This window comes from Hyalella azteca, unplaced genomic scaffold, assembly GCF_000764305.2.
Source record: "Hyalella azteca isolate HAZT.00-mixed unplaced genomic scaffold, Hazt_2.0.2 contig6341, whole genome shotgun sequence".
Lineage (NCBI taxonomy): Eukaryota > Metazoa > Arthropoda > Malacostraca > Amphipoda > Hyalellidae > Hyalella > Hyalella azteca.
In genome coordinates, this window is record NW_025936504.1 from 419,211 (window position 1) to 439,045 (window position 19,835).

The window sequence follows — 19,835 nt, forward strand, 5'->3', positions numbered from 1 at the left end:
CCAGTTTTTTCAGGAATTTTTCAAAGCAAGTGAATGTAGTATTTTTGAACTTCCTTTATACTACATAGATAGGAAAAATGTTGATGTTTACGCCACTATATTTAGTTTCCAATTAGTTTTGCTACTAAAAGTTTTATGCCGTGTCGGAGGACTGTCCTGAGTTACCCCACCTGTCCCGAGTAACCCCGGTTGATGGTATAGCTAATTTCAAATATTTAGCTACAAGAATGAGATTCAGAGATTGTTATAAGATTTGTAAGAAAAGACATTATTGTTTTTAATATTAATTACAGAATGTTTTCAATATAAAAGAAATTCCCACATCCGCATAAAAATTAGTAGTCCTCACTCACTTGGCAACTGCCAACTGAAATGCAATTAAGCACCAGCACTAACATAAGTCTGGACCAATCAGTGTGATGTACCATATGCTTTTGTTATGTCTGTACATTACAGTACATATATCACTTTGCTCCCCCAAATGGTCTCTGCAGTGCGCCATGTTGAGCAGTAAACTTTGCTTTTTAGCATAAGATGTTATTAATCTATTTAAGTTTAGTTCATTGTCTTCAATTAATGTTGATAGACTAATAAATCATATCAGTTTAATTAAATTTTTTGAATGTCTGTATAAAATTTCAAGTGATTACATCATATGGCCTTGAAGGAGGGAGTATGACTTTTTCTCGAATTATTAAACACAGCCTTTCAATTTTTCAAACTTAAGTTTTTGAATAAAAAAACACTGGCCTACATGGATCAAAAGTAATATATGAACTACCATTTATAGAATTCCATCCTACTTTGCTGTCTAAGCTTCTGTCTAATTTTCTGCTATGGGTGCTAAACTGCCAGGGTGCAGATTTTGCAAGCTGTGTTACCGTAAAATGGGGTAACTTTGACCACTTTTCTTCAAAATTATGTCATTTTTTTACTAGATAAGTTAAACTTAAATTGAAACATGCAAAATACAGGTCTATACTCTAGCTTCAATAACCACAAATTGCTGGCTCCTGCCTGTCATAGTTTTGATGTAATTTCAAAAAAAGTAATGGTCTTTGTTACCCCAGCTCTTGGGGTTTCTTTGACTGGGTGGTAAAATCAATTTTATTTTTTGGTAAAATAACTCCAAATAACTCCAGGTTTTGGTGCATTGTAGTAGAACTCTTCTAGTTACATATGCAAATGACAAATTTTAGGAAAGTGTCATAGTTTGCAAATTAGGGGCACCGCACCCCAATGGGCGAAATGTGACCACCTAGTGGCAGCTGTGACAGGGTAACAATGACCAGCTTGGAAATTAAGTTAAAATTACCATATATAAGACTCTGTGTAGAGTCTGAAACATATAGAAGAAAACATTAATAGGTGTATCAAACCTAAAATATATTATATAGGTACCTATGGTAATTTAACTTAATTTCCAAGCCGGTCAGTGTTGCCCCGTCATGGCTGCCATTAAGTGGTCAAAGTTCCCTCATCGGGGGGTGGCACCCCCCATTTGTAAACTATGACACTCCTAAAATTTGTCATTTGCATATGTAACTAGAAGAGTTCTACTACAATGCATGAAAACCTGGAGTTATTTTATCAAAAAATAAAAAAATTGGAGGGGGTTCTTTGACAGGCTTTAAATAATAGCTCTTGTTTTGTGGGTCACATTTTTAATTTTTTAACCTATTAGATATGCAAACTTTTTAAATCTTTCTATTGTGTTATGTAGCCTCAGTATTAGGCCTTTATTAGGCATTCTTCCTTTCTTCTTCTTTTTTAGGCCTTTATTAGGCCATTACTAACAGTACTCTGAAGTCCTCCTCTTTCATTGTAGATGATGTAGAGGTAGAATAAATGACATTTTCAGTGTTATTTACTTGTTTTTCCTTTATTGATGATATTAATATAAACATTAATTACTGTCAACTGGGGTGACTTAGGCAGCGTTTTTTATTTTGTTTTGCAAACAAAAAGGGGGTCCTAAACACCGGGGTCATAAACTCCACGGTCGTAAACAAGGTCATAAATGCCTGAGTGACTTTGGCCATCCTTTATGACCCCGCTTTGGCCATCATTATGGAGGCAGCTGAATCGCTTTGGCCAGGGTAATGTATTATTGATGTGATATTACTGTATTATTGATGTGATATTACCATATCCATGAACATGCCATTGAGCATTTACAACAACCTTGTCCACTGCAAGCTTCATATCAGCAGCCTTATAGCATTTTTTCTGTATCTGTAAGCTCACAGGACAGCTTGTAATTTCACACCATTTTAATTGGGTTGAGTGAATTTACTATAAAGTCAGTGACAGAGAGCGCATTTTCTCGTAAACGAAAGCTTGCGGTCACAGACGAATGGGCAGATGGACGGACAGGCAGACAGACGGACATGGCAAGCACAATAATGCTTGTTTATGCGCCATGCGCTTGTTTATGCGCCATTTTAATTGGGTTAAGTGAATTTACTATAAAAAAAAGATCGTGAAAAACATACCTGAAACAGGAAGTTATGTTTTAGTGACAACCATCATATATTTTGGAGAAATAAATCATAGTTTAGGTCAATTACTTTTCATTCTATGATGCCTGGTGCACAATTATATATATAGCATTCTATGTACAATTCTGTGACGACTGATGATGCACCAATTTTTTGATAAGTGAAATTTTTTTCGCCAAGCGAGGTAAATGTAATCAATATTCTTTGTTTTTAATCCATTTTTTTCTTAACTGGAGCCTTTGCTTACTGAGGTTCTACTGTAAATGTGTTTTTGGGGGTGTCCCGAATAGCCCTGGGGGGGTATCCCGAGTAGCCCCACAGTGCGGAAATGGCTGCCATTTTTTTTGGAATGAGATAGGACAATTCCGTCAATTACGTTTTTAAGCTGACACCTGGGTGCATCTTTTATGTAAGTAAAATTTTTTAATACGGCGAATATTTTTTTGGCTGCAGACCTTAGCAGAAGTAACTTTTCAAAATAGCATTTTTCACCATTTTTTCAGGAATTTTTCAAAGCTAGTAAATGTAGTATTTTTCAACTTCCTTTATACTACATAGATAGGAAAAATGTTGACATTTACGCCACTATATTTAGTTTTGCAATATTCCAATTAGTTTTGCTACTATAAGAGTTTTACGCCGTGTCGGAGGACTGTCCCGAGTAGCCCTGCCCGTCCCGAGTAGCCCCGGTTGACGGTATGTCAAAAAGTTTTTTAGTTTTGGGAGTTTTTGTTAAAAACAAGAAAAGTGGTCAAAGTTACCCCAGGAGTCAAAGTAACCCCATTTTACAGTACCAAGATATGGATTTTTAGCCAAAAATGTAGCCAGCCATTTTCAAGATGCATTGCTGGGTAATTTTTAATACAAAAATGCTGCTAACAACTTTGATAGTATATCCTTATTCTCCACGCATTGCAACACTTACACTCATTGCAACTGATTTCCGGACAAGCTTCACTGCATACTGATCCATCCATTACATACTGGAAAAACATAATGTGTGCGCTTGCTGTTTTTTAGATTTTCAACTATTTTCTAAGTAGTTGGCAAATATCTAAAACGTAGTACTTTCAATCCAAATGTCAGCAAGATCTTCTGAAGGCGTAAATTTTGCCAATTCATCCCCAAAGATCTTGCAAATTGCGATCTTCACCCACTTTCTGCACCTTGGCTAAACTGGAAAACTAGAGAAGCCACCTATGGCTGAGATATAAATAAGTTTGACCATAATCAATTTTATTGGTGGATATTGCCCATTTCCCATTTCTCTTATGAAGAAATTGCACATTTTCATCTGCAATCTTCAATATTTCAGATTGGCTGTTGCAAAGTTAGTAACATTGATGGTAGGTGTTGTTAGCTTCTGCCCAATTTTTAAATCTGGATTTCAATCTGGATTACTGCTTTGTAACTCATCTGCTAGACAATTTTACATTAAAAGTGCATAAACAAGTAATCAAATTAAAAATTCAATAGAAACATATGAGTGATGTGACTTTAAGTTAATTAAACAGAGTTTAAGGGGAGCGTCTTGGCTAAAAAAAATTATCTACAGACAGATCATTTTAAAACTTGGTACACATAGGAAAAACAGAAATCTGAAACTTTTGTTAGTGTAAATTTATAGAAAAATTCGAGAAATTGTGAAATTCATAGAAAACGGCAAACAAAAGAGGAGACTGTGAAAATCTCCTCATTCAATCAAAGTTCTACAACATCAAGACTTTGAGAGACATATTGATATCATTCAATTTGTAAAAATCATATCTAGCAATCATCCTGTCACTTTTTCCAAATTCTAATTTTTTGGGATGGGAAGGGAAGGATTTTAAGATTTTTTCAATTTTTGCCACCCACCCATTTTTTTGATAGATATTCCAAAGTACAAAGAAATAAGAAAAACTGAAAAAGTGACCAGATAATTGCTAGATAGTTTTTTATGAATTGAATGGTATATCTCTCAATTATGCTGTAGCTTAAAAATCATAGGAGGAGCTGAGGAGATAGATTTATAAGATGGAAATTCCAACTTTTCAGGAGGGCAAAAAAAAACTGAAATTTGTTATCAACTTATCATAGAAGCCAAGTAAAGGTACTGTAAAATGGGGTAACTTTGACCACTTTTTTTTCATAATGATGCCATTTTTTTGCTAGATAAGTTAAACTTAAATTGAAACATGCAAAATACAGGTCTGTACTCTAGCTTTGCTCACCATAAATTGCTGGCTCCTGCCTCTCATAGTTTTGATGTAATTTTAAAAAAAGTGATGGTCTTTGTTACCCCAGCTCTTGAGGTTTCTTTGACCAGGTGGTAAAGTCAGTTTTATTTTTTGGTAAAACAACTCCAAATAACTCCAGGTTGTGGTGCATTGTAGTAGAACTCTTCTAGTTACATATGCAAAAGACAACTTTTAGGAAAGTGTCATAGTTTGCAAATGGGGGGGCAATGGGCAAAATGTGACCACCTAATGGCAGCTGTGACGGGGTAACATTGACCGGTTTGGAAATTAAGTTAAAATTACCATATATAAGACTCTGTAGAGTCGGAAACATAAAGAAAAAAACATTAATAGGTGTATCACACATAAAATATGTTATATAGGTACCTATGGTAATTTTAACTTAATTTCCAAGCCGGTCAATGTTACCCCGTCACGGCTGCCATTAGGTGGTCAAAGTTACCCCATTGGGGGGAAAAAATTCATAGGGGCAAAATGTTTTTTTTTTACATTTTACGTATGTATGTGAAGTTTCATGACAATCGGATAATAACTGTAGAAGTTTTCGTATGAGGAGGTCGGTCCCCTTAACAGGCCATGGGCGTATTTCTTCAGTGCCGACATTTTTCTATATAACATTTCCCGATGAACCCCTCAAAAAGGACCAGCCAGATGCAAGGAACTAATCTGAATATTGCGATGAAAGTCTACAGCCCTAAAAAAAGTGATAAGCATTAACAAAAAAAATGTATTGCGCGTGAATTTAAATTGAATTTTTCTAGCTGGTTTAACCTACTAATGGTGTAGTTGTCATTATTGCGTTAAATGGTTGGGTATAATGATTGATTGAATAATGCCCCGCACTCTGTAAATCACGAGTTTCTCAATCAGTACGATATTTCTAACTGACTTGCAGGATCATACAATTCATGATCACTCTAGACTATTTATAAAATTAAAAGTCATATTGTAGTTTTAGAATTAAATTTTATCAAAGTATATTCAATCGTACGAACCTGGATTAAATACATCAGACAATCCAGGTTTTTTATATAGGTAAATTTTACTAGGTACTTATATAAAATATAATTTTTTCCTTGATGAAAATTACACAATTGACAACAATGGACAAAGTAAATTTTATTTGTCAGATGCAATTCAGTTATCGTAAAGTGGGCTACAGGGGTAATCATGGTGCGGTGAATTAATCTAGTTTGGCACTCCCTATTCATTCAGTTTGTGACCAATATTGATTCTCATGCACATTTGTTGACTTGTATATGTTCTAAAATTAATAGAAACATTAGTGAAACACTTAAATTCGTTATCAATCACCCATAAAAGTGCTCCAAATGGGCGGGATTTGTTGTCATTTACATAACAGTGTGTGAAGGAACGCAAAAGATAAAAAAAATGTATAATACTACACATTTGCTTGCATAGCAATACCACCTTGGAAGCGCGTGCGATGATTTATTAAAGCAGCAGTAATACTAAGCAATATCTATGTATACTAAACTTTTGTGCCCCATTGATTCAATCTAGACATATCTCTGGTACGTCACGGATGAAATGATTAATTATTAAACGCAAAAAAATTTAATGCGGCATATAATGATGTCCACCTAAGTGAATTTCTTGCCAAAAATAGATGCCTTGAGAGCCATCTTGTTGAAAAAATAGATAACCAGTTGAAAAGTTTGCATGTAAGACTGTAGTTTGCAAGTAAAGACTCTAATAAAACGATTAAAATTATAATAATTTTATTGTCGTCAATGCCACAGCCACATCGATCAGCTTTAATTAAGCAGCTACAGCACCTTATTTGCCGCTCGTCAATTTAAGTCATTTAATATTGGTCCGAACTATGATTTGTAAGGTTCGATTGCTACACAATAACTAAATACTTTTTCTATCATGCCACAAAATTTTGGCTTAGTTTTGTTAACTAAATAGATCGTTACTTATGAAGGCCGGAGACAAAATGTGTTGTTACCTGTAACAAAGTTAGTGGCATTGACAGTACAGTAGATTGATTGGGAAATCTCATTCAACGTTTTAAGAGATCGTTTGTACTAGCAAACATTCGCGTTTCTTGTGGTAAATGCAAGAAAATTGAGATATATTACACTGCACAGAATACTGAAAAACTAAGAAATTTATAATGAAGAAGATGGATTAGTCCTTGGTTTTTTATGAAGCAATGTTCGAAAATTTGAATGAACTTTGGAAGACACCGACAGCCGACACATGACAGCACAGTAATGAGTAACATTCTATGTCTTGAATTGAGAGCCTTGCCTAAGTTCCCACTCCTATTTACTATAGAAAAATACATCATATCAAACATACATTATTTAGTTGCAAAGGAATGAAAACCAGTTAAACTCACCATTGGTTACGGTGCTCGAACAATTCAGAGATGTGTTATATCATGAAGGCAACCCCACAACAGTATTAGAGTAAACTGCCCACCCGCACATTAGCAGAAGGATGTCAACTGCAAGGTTGCTGACTTGCTTAGTTGTCTCATTACTCTCGTACTTGGTGTTGGTAAGCCGAAGGGCGGTATTCATACATCGCGTTCACGATTGCATTCACGTCATATTTGCTTCTTGAGCAATACGACGGTTGAGTAGGTCGACGAACATGAACATTGCTCCTGGCCTAAGTGGAAAAAACGCGACATCAGAGGGATTAGTCCACCTGTTAATGAATTCCGTAGTGGGCCTAGGCTGCAAAAAATTGGCACTAATTCCGCAGGATGCACAAAATTGATAATGAATTCAAGTCAAATTCCACAGCGCAATCAGGAAAGTGAAATCCGCACGAAGTTTGAAGCCAGAAAATACTGAAGCCAGACGCGCGATCGAACAGAAGCTACTGGACCAGGAGCAACATTCAAGTTCGTCGAACCACTCGACCGTTGTATTGCTCGAGAAGCAAATATGACGTGAACGCAATTGTGAACGCGATGTATAAATACCGCCTTTCGGCTTACCAACACCAAGTAGCTACGAGAGTAATGGGACAAATAAGCAAGTCAGCAACCCAACCTTGCAGTTGACATCCTGACTTGCTAATGTGCGGGTGTGCAGTGTACTCTATTAGTATTACTGTTGTGGGGTTGCCTTCATGATATAACACATCTTTGAATTGTTCAAGCACCGTAACCAATGGTGGGTTGAACTGGTTTTTATTCCTTTGCAACTAAATAATGTATGTTTGATATAATGTATTTTTCTATAGTAAATACGAGCGGGAACTTTGGTGAGGCTCTCAACTCAAGTCAGACATAGAACGTTACTTATTACTGCGCTGACACCGTGACACGTGTCGGCTGTCAGTGTCTTCCAAAGTTTATTTAAATTTTCGAACATTGCTTCATAAAAACCACGGACTAATCCATCTTCTTCAATATGAATTTCTTAGTTTTTCAGTATTCTGCGCAGTGTATTATATCTCAGTTTTCTTGCATTAACCACGAGAAACGCAAATGTTTGCTTGTATACAAACGATCTCTTAAAACGTTGAATGAGATTTCCCAATCAATCTTCATACTCTCAATGTCACTAACTTCATTACAGGCAACAACACATTTTTTCTCCCGCCTTCGTAAGTATTAAGCAACGATATATTTCGTTAACAAAACTAAGCCAAAATTTTCTGGCATGATAGAAAAAGCATTTTAGTTATTGTGTGGCAATGAACCCTACAAATCGTAGTCCGGACTAATATTTAATGGCTTATATTGACGAGCGGCGAGTCAGGTGCTGTAACTGCTTAACGGTGACTGATGTGGCTGTGTCATTAACGATAAATATATTATAATTTCAATCATTTTATTGGAGTCTTTACATGCAAACTACAGTGTTACATGCAAATATTTCAAATAGTTATCCATTTTTTTTCTCAACAAGATGGCGAATACTCGAGGCATCTATTTTTGGCAAGAAATTCACGTATGTGGATGTAATTAAATGCCGCATTAAATATTTTTTTTGTTTAATAATGAATCATTTCATCCATGACGTACAAGAGATAAGTCTAGATTGAATCAATGGGGCACAAAAGTTTAGTATATATTTATTTTGCTTAGTATTACTGCTGCTTTAATAAATCATTGCATGCTGCATGTACACGCTTCCAAGGTGGTATTGCTACGCGAGCAAATGTGTAGCCTTATATATATATTTTTTTATTATGCGTTCCTTCGTACACAGTTATTAAAATGACAACAAATTCCGCCCATTTCAAAAACTTCTATGGGTGATTGCTAACAAATTAAGCGTTTCACTAATGTTTCCATTAATTTTAGAACATATTCGAGTCGACCAATGTGCGTGATCATTACTGCGTTAGCGTGGGCCACACCGGCGTGACTGCTTCGGAACACCCCGTACATAAAATTTGTAACAAATAAATATGAATTAAATCCACATATTCCAATGCTCACGGGGCTGTAGTGGAGATTTTTTTCGCATATTTACCTCCTTTCGTTTTTTATTAAAATGATGAAACAAGTTAATTCAACCACTTTGGCACGCCCCATTTCTTTAATTCATATCAAATATTTATTAAATTAAATATGCACATTTCACAGCTCATTGTGCCGGTGCAAAAATTTTTTCGCACTCTTGCCTTCTCAGGTTTTAAATTAATAAAATGGGTGAATTCAACCATTTAGGTGCACCAAATTCCCTCAATTCTTGATCAATAATTATGAAATTAAATGAAGAATTGGGACATTTTTAACACATTACTTCAGGTTAACGTCTGCATTCAGGTAAGGTTAGGATTGGTTCCACCTGTTTTACCATTTTAGTTGAAAACGGGAGGTTGTGAAAATTAAAAAAAAATTCTTGTCACAGCGCAATGTTCATTAGAATTTGCTTATTTAATTACAACAATATATATTTGTCACGAATTGAGGAAATGACATTTAATGAAGTGGTTGAAATATCCAATGTTACCATTTTAATTGAAAGCAAGCGGTGGCAAAAATGAAAAATCCTTACCACGGCGCTACCGACATTAGCGCTATAGGCTTATTTACCTTTATCAATATTGGTCACAAACAGAATGAATGGGTAGTGCTAAACTAGTTGAATTCTCCGTGCCGGGATTACCTCTGTAGCCCACTTTACAATCACTGAATTGCATCGGACAGTAAAATTTACTTTGTCCATTGTTGTCAATTGTGTCGTTTTCATCAAGGAAAAAATTATATTTTATGTAAGTACCTAGTAAATTTATATAAAAAACCTGGATTGTCCAATGTATTTAATCCAGGTTTGTATGATTGAATATACTTTGATGAAATTTAATCCTAAAACTACAATATGACTTAATTTTATAAATAGTCTAGAGTGATCATGAATTGTATGATCCTACTAGTTACTTAGAAATATCGTACTGATTGAAAAACTCGTGATTTACAGAGTGCGGGGCGTTATTCAATCGATCATTATTCACAACCATTTAACGCAATAATGACTGAACTACTACACCATTGGTAGGTTAAACCAGCTAGAAAAATTCAATTTAAATTCACGCGAAATTCATTTTTTGTTGTTAATGCTTATCATTTTTTTAGGGCTGTAGACTTTCATCGCAATATTCAGATTAGTTCCTTGCACCTGGCTGGTCCTTTCTGAGGGGTTCATCGGGAAATGTTATATAGAAAAGTGTCGGCACTGAAGAAATAGGCCCATGGCCTGTTGCCGTTTCTTGTACTTTTCATAACTTGATTCACAAGGTATCACAAGGTGCGGTCATTGCTGCTCTTAGCACTATACTAGCAAATGCTAAGTGTGGATGTGGATTGCGGAGTTGTGATTTACATTGAATAAGTGATTGATTCATCTTATTTCAGCCCTGCACACAAACTCTGTGTGTTTGAACCAGATTTTTCCAAAACTGACGATTGATTGAGATAGCTGCTGGATTTATTGCCTGGTCAGTAAGGTGGTACAGCAATCCCTTGATTAACGCGGTTAATAAATCCCCGAGTTTTACCGTGTTAAGCAAAACCGCGCTAATCAAACTTAAGAATATATGGGAATAATTATAATGAATCCTCAAAAATAGCAAAGGAAAGGAAAATTATGTAGTTTGATAAAAGTGAGCAGTAGATATGGCAGCGATCTTGACCAGTTGAAGGCTAACGAGTAACTAGAGCATCAGCATGGCGCACTTACCGGCAAACGTTGCCGAACTCGACCATTCGAGTTATGAACGAGACAAGGCGCGGTTAAACCGACTCTGTAGTCAGCACGAGTGCCTACGGAACGGGACCTTATTTAAAGAATTATTGGCTGAAATTTATAAAGTAACAACATTTTGCAAATTTTTCCAAAAGTCATAACAAAAGTAACAACATAAAATCTAATAAGCAAAAAGTAACACTTTTGTTATGAACGTAACACCTCTGGCTAGAGGCGGGAAAATGATGCGTTGTGAAAAAAAAGTCGCGCTAATCAAAACTGGCACCGCGTAGATTAAGGGTAGGTCGCAAAATTTTTTTCCGCGTTAATCAAAACCGCGGTATTCAAAACCGTGCTAATCAAGGGATTGCTGTATGGGCATAGCTTTGTCTAGTAGCTTCGTATATCAGCAAGCAGTTTTCCAGGTTATTTCTGTCACAATCGTTACAAAGCATGGATGGGTCCTTGGCTCTATTCTCTAAACAAATATAATTTTACCATTAGAAATATGCACAAGACAAACCAACATTAGAGTGATGTACCGAATGTCGAATTTATAACACTGAGATGTAAACGCGTAAAAGATATATAAATTTGCGTATAAGATGTATATCAGTGTCAGCGTTCATTAGGCCGTTAGACCTGTTGCCAATTCTTAGCATTGCAGAAATATTTACTGCTTGTTGCAGGTCTCAAACACCCAACTCACTGCTTCAATATGCTAAAATAATACGTTCTATTAAAATGGCAGCAGTGGAAGGTGAAGGCATTTATTTGAAGCGGCCCAGCGATAAGCAACGTAGCTGCGGCTTTGGTTAAGAAAAACTCAATCATTATTTCCGCCTAGCAAATTGTATTGTTTTCTGCCTAAATTTTGGTAGCACATTTAAGTTCTTCCAAACATGAAAGGAAATATAGAAATATAGGTTCGTTCATCATTTTTTTATTTTCTTGAGTTTCGTAACCGTCATTGCTTTGCCCAGAGATGCTTCCACCATAACACTTATTGACTTGATCATATTTTACAATTACAAGAATTTTTATAACTTGTTGCTAAAAGTTTCATCATCACTCAACCCATTGAATGCAATATCTACCTTATGTCTACATGTGTTAGTAAGTTGTCCGAGTCGTAATGTGTTACCATATTTGTGAAAATTGCATTTGTGCATATTTTACATAATAAATCCTTGCAAAAAATGCTTAGAATATTTGAATAGCTATCATCAACAATGCCACTAAGGAGTTTCTCTATCTATAACTCAGTATGGACGTACATTTAAACATTAAAACACGAGCTTCTGTTTACGTGATCCATGAGAGACGTTTCAGACAATTTGAATGCTGAAATTATATAGCATTTAAATGTTGTTTACATTATGTTGATAGGACACTTCGGTCAGTCTGTCTTTATCTCATGCTTTTTATTAGAGCCCTTTATTATCGAATGAGGAAACATCAATAGATGCATAAACAATTTTAAAATCGGACCGCCAATAAATCTTGTTTGCACTCATCTCATTAGTATTTCTATTATTTGAACAAAACTATATTATAGTATATTGTATATTGGTTTCGTCGCTCATTAGACCATTAGACTTGTCCCTAATTCGTAATTTCACAGAATATTTACAGCTAGTTGCTGTTTCGAACATGCAACTCACTCAGCACGCTCCAGTTTTGATGTGCTAACCGTTTGGTTACCTCACCTATTTGACCAGACCTGTAGCAGGTAGCTGCATGGGATCGAACTCACAAGTCAGAGCTCAAATTATGGTAGGTACTCTAAACTGTACCAACATGGCCACCCGAAAAAAAATTATTTTCAAATGTGCGCAAAATCAATGGCATCAGTTGTAGACTTGTGATAGATTTAGGTAATTAGGTAGAGAACAAAATATACATGCACATCGAAATTTGCAAGTACGGTAAAAATTACTTCTTGGCAAACACGGAAGCAGCAGGATTGGCGTGATCCAGTATGACAGCATAGCTAGTTGAGAAATACTTATGAACGAAGTTTACGAAACATCAATGCTGGAAACAATGTGTACATATTTGCGAATTTTCTGAATGAAATATTTAAATTAATATTCTAATTGGATATTTATAAGGAAATTATGCATTAAAATGCTATTTTTATGCTAATAGAAGACAGTATTGTCAAATATCTTGATATTTTAAGGTTGCGTAGGAAATGACCAGCTAAGGTAAGGGTAAATTTTCCTGCATTTTATGTAAAATAGGTCCGAATACGTTAAAATCCTTATGACCCATGACCCATACTTGACTGTACATTGTTAGCATCTAATTGTTGTCCGTCCTTCCAATGGAAATTCCAAGAAAAAGTACCAAGGAAAGGACAGTGATTACAACGCTCTGACAGCAGTCAGTGCAGATTTTTTCATTATTCGGGGCAGCCAGTTGATGATTTGGAGAAGATGGTTGGTGATGTAACGATGAAGTACAGGGACGGATGATTGCTGCGCCTTTGTGGTTGTTCCGTCTCCTTCCTATTCCTGTCTCCCATCCGTAGTATCCAATTCGCTTCAGTTTCACCATGATCCACTCTTCACCAACAGCCCGGGAACCAGGACCTCTCACCCTGCCCATTAATGGACTGATTCATCCATTGTGGCCAAGTCTTTAGACCTTACGCTCTTAGTCCGACAATTAGGAATGCGCAATTTATTGTCTTGGATGGTGTTTTGAGTAAGAGGAGTTCTATGCCGCTTCACGACCTGAATTTAAAATAAAGATGAAGGGCCGAGTTAATTTTATGTACACCAACGAATTTATTTAATGGATATATTAAATGATTAAACGATTATGGAATAGACTGTAAATTAATATACATCTGAATTGATGTAATATCCGAAAACTGATAAACTGATTTTAATTGATCTAACTGGCTGCTATGCTTTTGCTTTGAAGGTGATGCATGCTACCATTTGCTACGTCATATCGAACCCGATGTCATTCACCTTGCGCGATGTCGGTCCTTCATTGAACGAAGTTTGGCAGGGTTTGCACTATTTAATTAAACAAGAGTTTATACGTCCTCCTAAGATTTCAAGATCATGGCATGCACGGCTAACTAAATAAAATTATTCCAATGGATTACAAGTATTCATTTTTCCCGACATAAATTTTGTTATGTACATCATTGGAAAACCTTTTTGAAATCTTATCTTATTAGATTTATTAGAACGATGTTATTGAATACTGAAAATGAACTGTGAATAAGATTAATTACATTACCCTTTATTGAGAAAAATCAAGTTTTGATATGAACTGAGATCGTTGGTTTAGTTGGTTTAAGATTATTGACTTTATCATTGCATGATTGAAATGTGTACATTTGTTCTTAAAAATCTGTTCCTAGATCAGTTTTTAGTGAAAAGCATCACATAATGTTCGAACTTATTTTAAAAACTTTGCTGAAATGTTACTGCTCCCATTTCTGCATTATATGAGGCGACAACAGGCAACGTTGCGTATGCGGGCAGTTAGCCAGTGAAATTGTTTGTGGGAGAAGCTACAATGGCACATGAAAGCATTATAGTACAACAATTTGCGTTTCTTTCCTATGCTTTTGGATTAAGGCAATGAAAGGAGTAATCTTTTTTAGACTAAATTGAGATGTTATTCTTATTCGTTGAATCGTAAAAACATAGCAATTCCGTGAGAATGTTCAAGATCTCTTACAAAATCCGTGCAATGGCAGTTCTGTGCAATTCCGTGAGAATTGTGAAAATGAGTACTCCTGTTCATTACCTTAAATTTCCAATCGGGGCTCCTGGTCCAGTACTAGCTTCTGTTCGATTGAGCGTCTGGCTTCCGTATTTTCTTCTTGGCTTCGAAATTCGCGCAGATTTCACTTTTCTGATTGCGCTGCGGAATCCAACTTGAATTCATTATCAATTTTGTGCATCCTGCGGAATTAGTGCCAATTTTTCGTAGCCTAAGCCCCCTGCGGAATTCATTAACAGGTGGACTAATCCCTCTGATGTTGCGTTTTTTCCACTTAGTGCCAAAGGGCGGTGTGTCGGAATATAGGGATTTGGTAGGTTTGCATTCTAAAGGCTTTTAAATAAATATGGCAACATTTTGTGACGTTTCATTGTTGCTGGCGCGTAGTACGGTGTTTTGCGAGTCACATAAAGCAAACAGAGCTCGAGTAACGCATACGGCTATTTTTTATAGTTTTTCATTTCTTGATGCGTCCTTAATGTGTCGGAATATACCGCATTTACCCTACAGCTTTTTTCAAAGCTGCTGTGAATGAACAAATAAACACACAAAGTCACAAACATGGCTATGGGCTTTTTGAATGTGGCAGTTCTTGGACCTTTAAAATCAACCTATTAATTTACCTAACAAACAGAAAAGTCTAAATATTTTATTCTCGGCCAAGACTGCAAGACACTCCCCTTACAAATTAAAATTGAGGGCAAAATAAATTCTAGCAAGACTGTGAGACACTGAGTCTGTGACTAGGGTAAACGCGGTATATTCCGACACATTAAGGACGCATCGAGAAATGAAAAACTATAAAAAAATGTATGCGTTACGCAAGTTCTGTTGCCTTTACATGACTCTCAAAACACTTCACTACGCGTCAGCAACGATGAAACGTCACAAAATGTTGCCATATTTATTAAAAAGCCTTATTCCGTCACTTTGTGTGGCAACATCCGACACGTGGTGAGTCGTATTGCGTCAGCGCTTCAAATTTAACTGATACGTATTGCCGACATCCACGTGTTCGAATTCCGTTTGCTGTGTGAGCTGTATTGGGATACAACACGGCTTTGAATTAGAACACTAACGAATATTGAACACCACTTAATTACGTTTTAATTAACAGCTATTAGGCTTTTAATTAAGCAAATTTCAATTTTTGTACAAAGCTTTGAACGATCTGTTCGTGTCCAATTCAAGTTGTGTCAGAATTAGTTTTCATGTGTCGAAATCCAACATCTCAACTTAATCATCTATTAATTTATTTATGACTTGAAATCAGCAAATACAAGTATACTTAAAGGATTCCTAATATATTCACAGACGCATAGTGACAAAGCAGAGAGTTTTTTAGACTATCCCTCAAGTTCATTTTTGAGTCCTATAAGTGGACCAGTAAAGTATCATGGATACCAGCATTTTCATACTTAAGAAATTGGTTTAAATCTTGAGTTTTGGGAAAATTAAAAATGAACTGATTCCAAAAAAGCTCTGGTTTGCCACTATGCACAGACGTATTTAAAAGTCTCAAACCATAATATTCTTCCTATAAAAACAGTTATTCACTATTTGGTAGAGCCATGTCAACTGTCAAATTTGACACATTTTTCGATGATCTCACCACGTGGCATGCATTGTCTCTCCTTGGATCTCAATATTTTCCCACTAGATGGCCAAGCCCCAGTGTCCACTGTGGACAAAGTGTCAGAATATTCAAATATCTTTGGCGACTAATTATCAACTAATTTTATGCCTTCAGAAGATATTGGCGACAAATTTACCTTAAAATAATTCATAACAAATGTATAAATTCACCTTCGGCGACTCCGCTACCGGAGACTCCTCTCAGTCTCAGCTGACCCGCCCGGTAGGTAGAAATGACGCGACGCGCTATCACAGGCTCACAGCCACGAAAGAATGAGCCTTCTACTAGCACAAAGAACTAGTAACTAGTAAGACTTCAGGGTTTCACTATGTCATAGCGATACCCAATTTCCTCAGGTGACAATTGACGAGACAAACGAAATGCGAGTAGGAATGTTCATTGAGTTTACGGCAGTATATAGAAGGTTTTAAGCCAGCAAAAGTGAAAAACAATTACCCTCATATCGGTATATCGTCATACAATTGAACCAAATACAGCATAAATGTAACGCCGGTTGTCCACGTTTGGACAGAAGGTGTTAATTATTTATAACTTGATGCAAGGATTTAAACGTCATTTGATCAACGAAAGCGGTGAACAAATTGTACCCTACTCTGTTATTTCTACAAGCCCTGTCTCTTTCTATGTCATATTCTAGAAATTTCGTTGATAGCACTGCATCCAGCCGGTGTAATTTCTGCACTTGACTGAGTTGCAGTACAGACTGCAGCGTATTGAACCGAAGCAAACTTGGAAATTTTTGTCAGTTATGTTTAGACAGCCAGACGTGTTGGATGTGGATAGTGTGTTTCAAGCGCAGTTGACGAACTTAATGTTCAGTAATTAATATTTTGGAGCTTCCTTCATGTCGACTGATTGTAAAAGGCTAATTGGCCACCTCGAAGGTGGGTTCCATGTTTAATTATTTTTGTGTGTGTCGAAGCGGCTTGGATTCTTACCGACTGCCATTGCCCGTTGGGCGTTTGCCTGTTGCCGACTCCCAGCCCTTTGAATTATGATTCCTAATTCATTATACATTATTTAGTTTAATTTATTATTAAAAGGTAATTTTAAGGAAGGGAGGTTAGGCAAAATTTTGATTTGTTTGGCTGCGAAAAAATTGCCTTTTTTCAATTAAATATTAAGTAGGTATTAACTAAGTGACTTGAAAGTTACTAATAATTCGTAAACCTGCCTATTGCCAATAACTGGTTCTATGACTTATTTCCTGAATCTCAAGAAGATGCGTTCATAACTAAACAAGTAATGAAGTGAATCAAATGATAGGGTAAGTTGCTGTAAAGTAGCGTTTTGCGTACGTGTCCGCTGGTTAGTTCAGACGTAGAACCAACAAGTGTGAATTGAATATATACCATACAAATGATACAATAGAAGCGAATAGAATGTTTTCTTTTCTTTTGGGTTCTTTGCGTAAATTAACCACTGGACTCCTGCGTTTGGTATTTTTTTTATCCGAGACGAGACAACAGGCTCTGTCCCGGTTCGCAATAAAAACTGGGATAATTTCCAGCCCTCCGTAGGAATTCCGGGACGATACCGAGACGAGACGAGACATCCCGGTTAAAATAGGTAGCTTAAAATTTCCCGGAATTCATAGCCATTGTAACGAGACATAACGAGACGAATCAATTATTGATGTGGTGTAAACTTTGGCTTATCATCATTCATTTAGATAAAAACTTGAGACGTTTCCTTTTACTATTCTGATTGGACCTCTGCAATTGAAATGATTTTTGCTAGGAATACATGTTGTGGTTTAATATGGTACTTAATCTTGACAGGCAAATGACGCCTGTCAAGGGAACTCCCCTTTATGGGAACTCCCCTTTATGGGAACTCGTACGGTTCCCATAAAGTGCCATCGAAGCCTTGGCCCTTGGTTAAGACTTAAGGGGATCGACCTAGCTAAAATTTTCAATTTTGGCGTTTTTCGGTTTTTGGGCTCATCTGAAAGCTGGAATTCTGCTCTTTCCAATGGTACCACTGCCATCTCTCTATTGTTGGCTACGTTACGACTCTTTTACGTCATTTTACGTGCCGCGCGGCAGTTTTTTGGGCGTCCTGAAAACCTCCGATTGGTCGCACGGCAAACCTATCTCCTCCTACAGTTTTCAAGCTACAGCAATGAGACATATACCGTTCGATTCGTAAAGACCAGGCCTATCAAGTAACTCATCCCTTTTTTTTAATTTCGGTCTGGTTCGTTGTTTTTTTATATGGGGAAGAAGGGGGGGGAGGGGTGAAAAATGTAAAAAATGGGAAAAAAACATCATAAAAAAACTAGGTGGAAAATGAAAAAAAGGGATGAGTTACTCGATAGATATGGTCTTTACGAATCGAATGATATGTGTCTCGATGTTGTAGGATGATATTTGTGGAAGGAGATAGATTTTCTGAAGTACCCCTTTTTAGCCGTTTTCTATGAATTTCACGTTTTCTATCAATTTTTTCGAAAAATACATAGGAGCAAAATGTTTTTCTTTTTACATTTTACGTATGTATGTGAAGTTTCATGACAATCGGATAATAACTGTAGAAGTTTTCAAAATGCTAGGTCGATCCCCTTAAAAGTAACATTTTTTACTCAATAGTCGGACATACATTGACAGGTTTGCGGTGTTGGTCGGACCACTAATTAACTGCCGTGTCAAGTAGTCAGACAAATTTTGCTGAATCTGCAATTAACTAAATTTATGTGGTAAGTGTCTATGGCCCTGTTAGCAATAAAGGACTACCTTGGTATTCTTCAACCCATGTTTTCGAAATGATTCGTATCGTAATCGAAAAACTTGTTTTGTCTTTAAATAATTAACATGCAAGGGCTCAGGCTGAAGGTGCCAGACGGCAGACACCACCGCACAGAAACGCATTACCTTTCTCATTAAAATTTAATAGTACACTTTGAAGAAAAATATCTCGCAGACAGACGATAAATTTCAAAGATACTATTTGAGGTATGAAATACCACATTGGCCTCCTATTAGCAATAATATATGAAGTTATGCTCTTCCGTACGAGACAACAGCAATACGCATTGCAGACGAGTCATGAACGACGTTCAGTCGAGGTGTGTTGCGGCTGCCATCACCTAGCGATGCTTGCTTCAATGAAGAAATTTCACTTAATTATATCGTGTTATTGGCCTCATGGCTGGATATTTTCTCACTCTGATGACTCATAGTAATATTTATATGGTACTTTTTTCAGAAAGAGGTTTTATTTCTGACAAAAGATTTGAAGCACATGAGAACCACCATGAAAGTGAAGCGTTCGATTAAGACAAATCTCGTCTCGTCTTGTTATGTCTCGTTTCAAATCTGTCTGTCTCGTTGAAGAGGAGCATATTGCTCCTCTTGCTTAATCTTAGATTATTAGGTTCTTACTCTTCATTCCTGGCACTTTGGTGTATTTCTTACTTTAGGTTATGCTTCCTAATATGGTTTGCTCTTTCCATTTAATTTAGGGCTTTTGTGACTGTTATTATTAATGAATGTTTCCT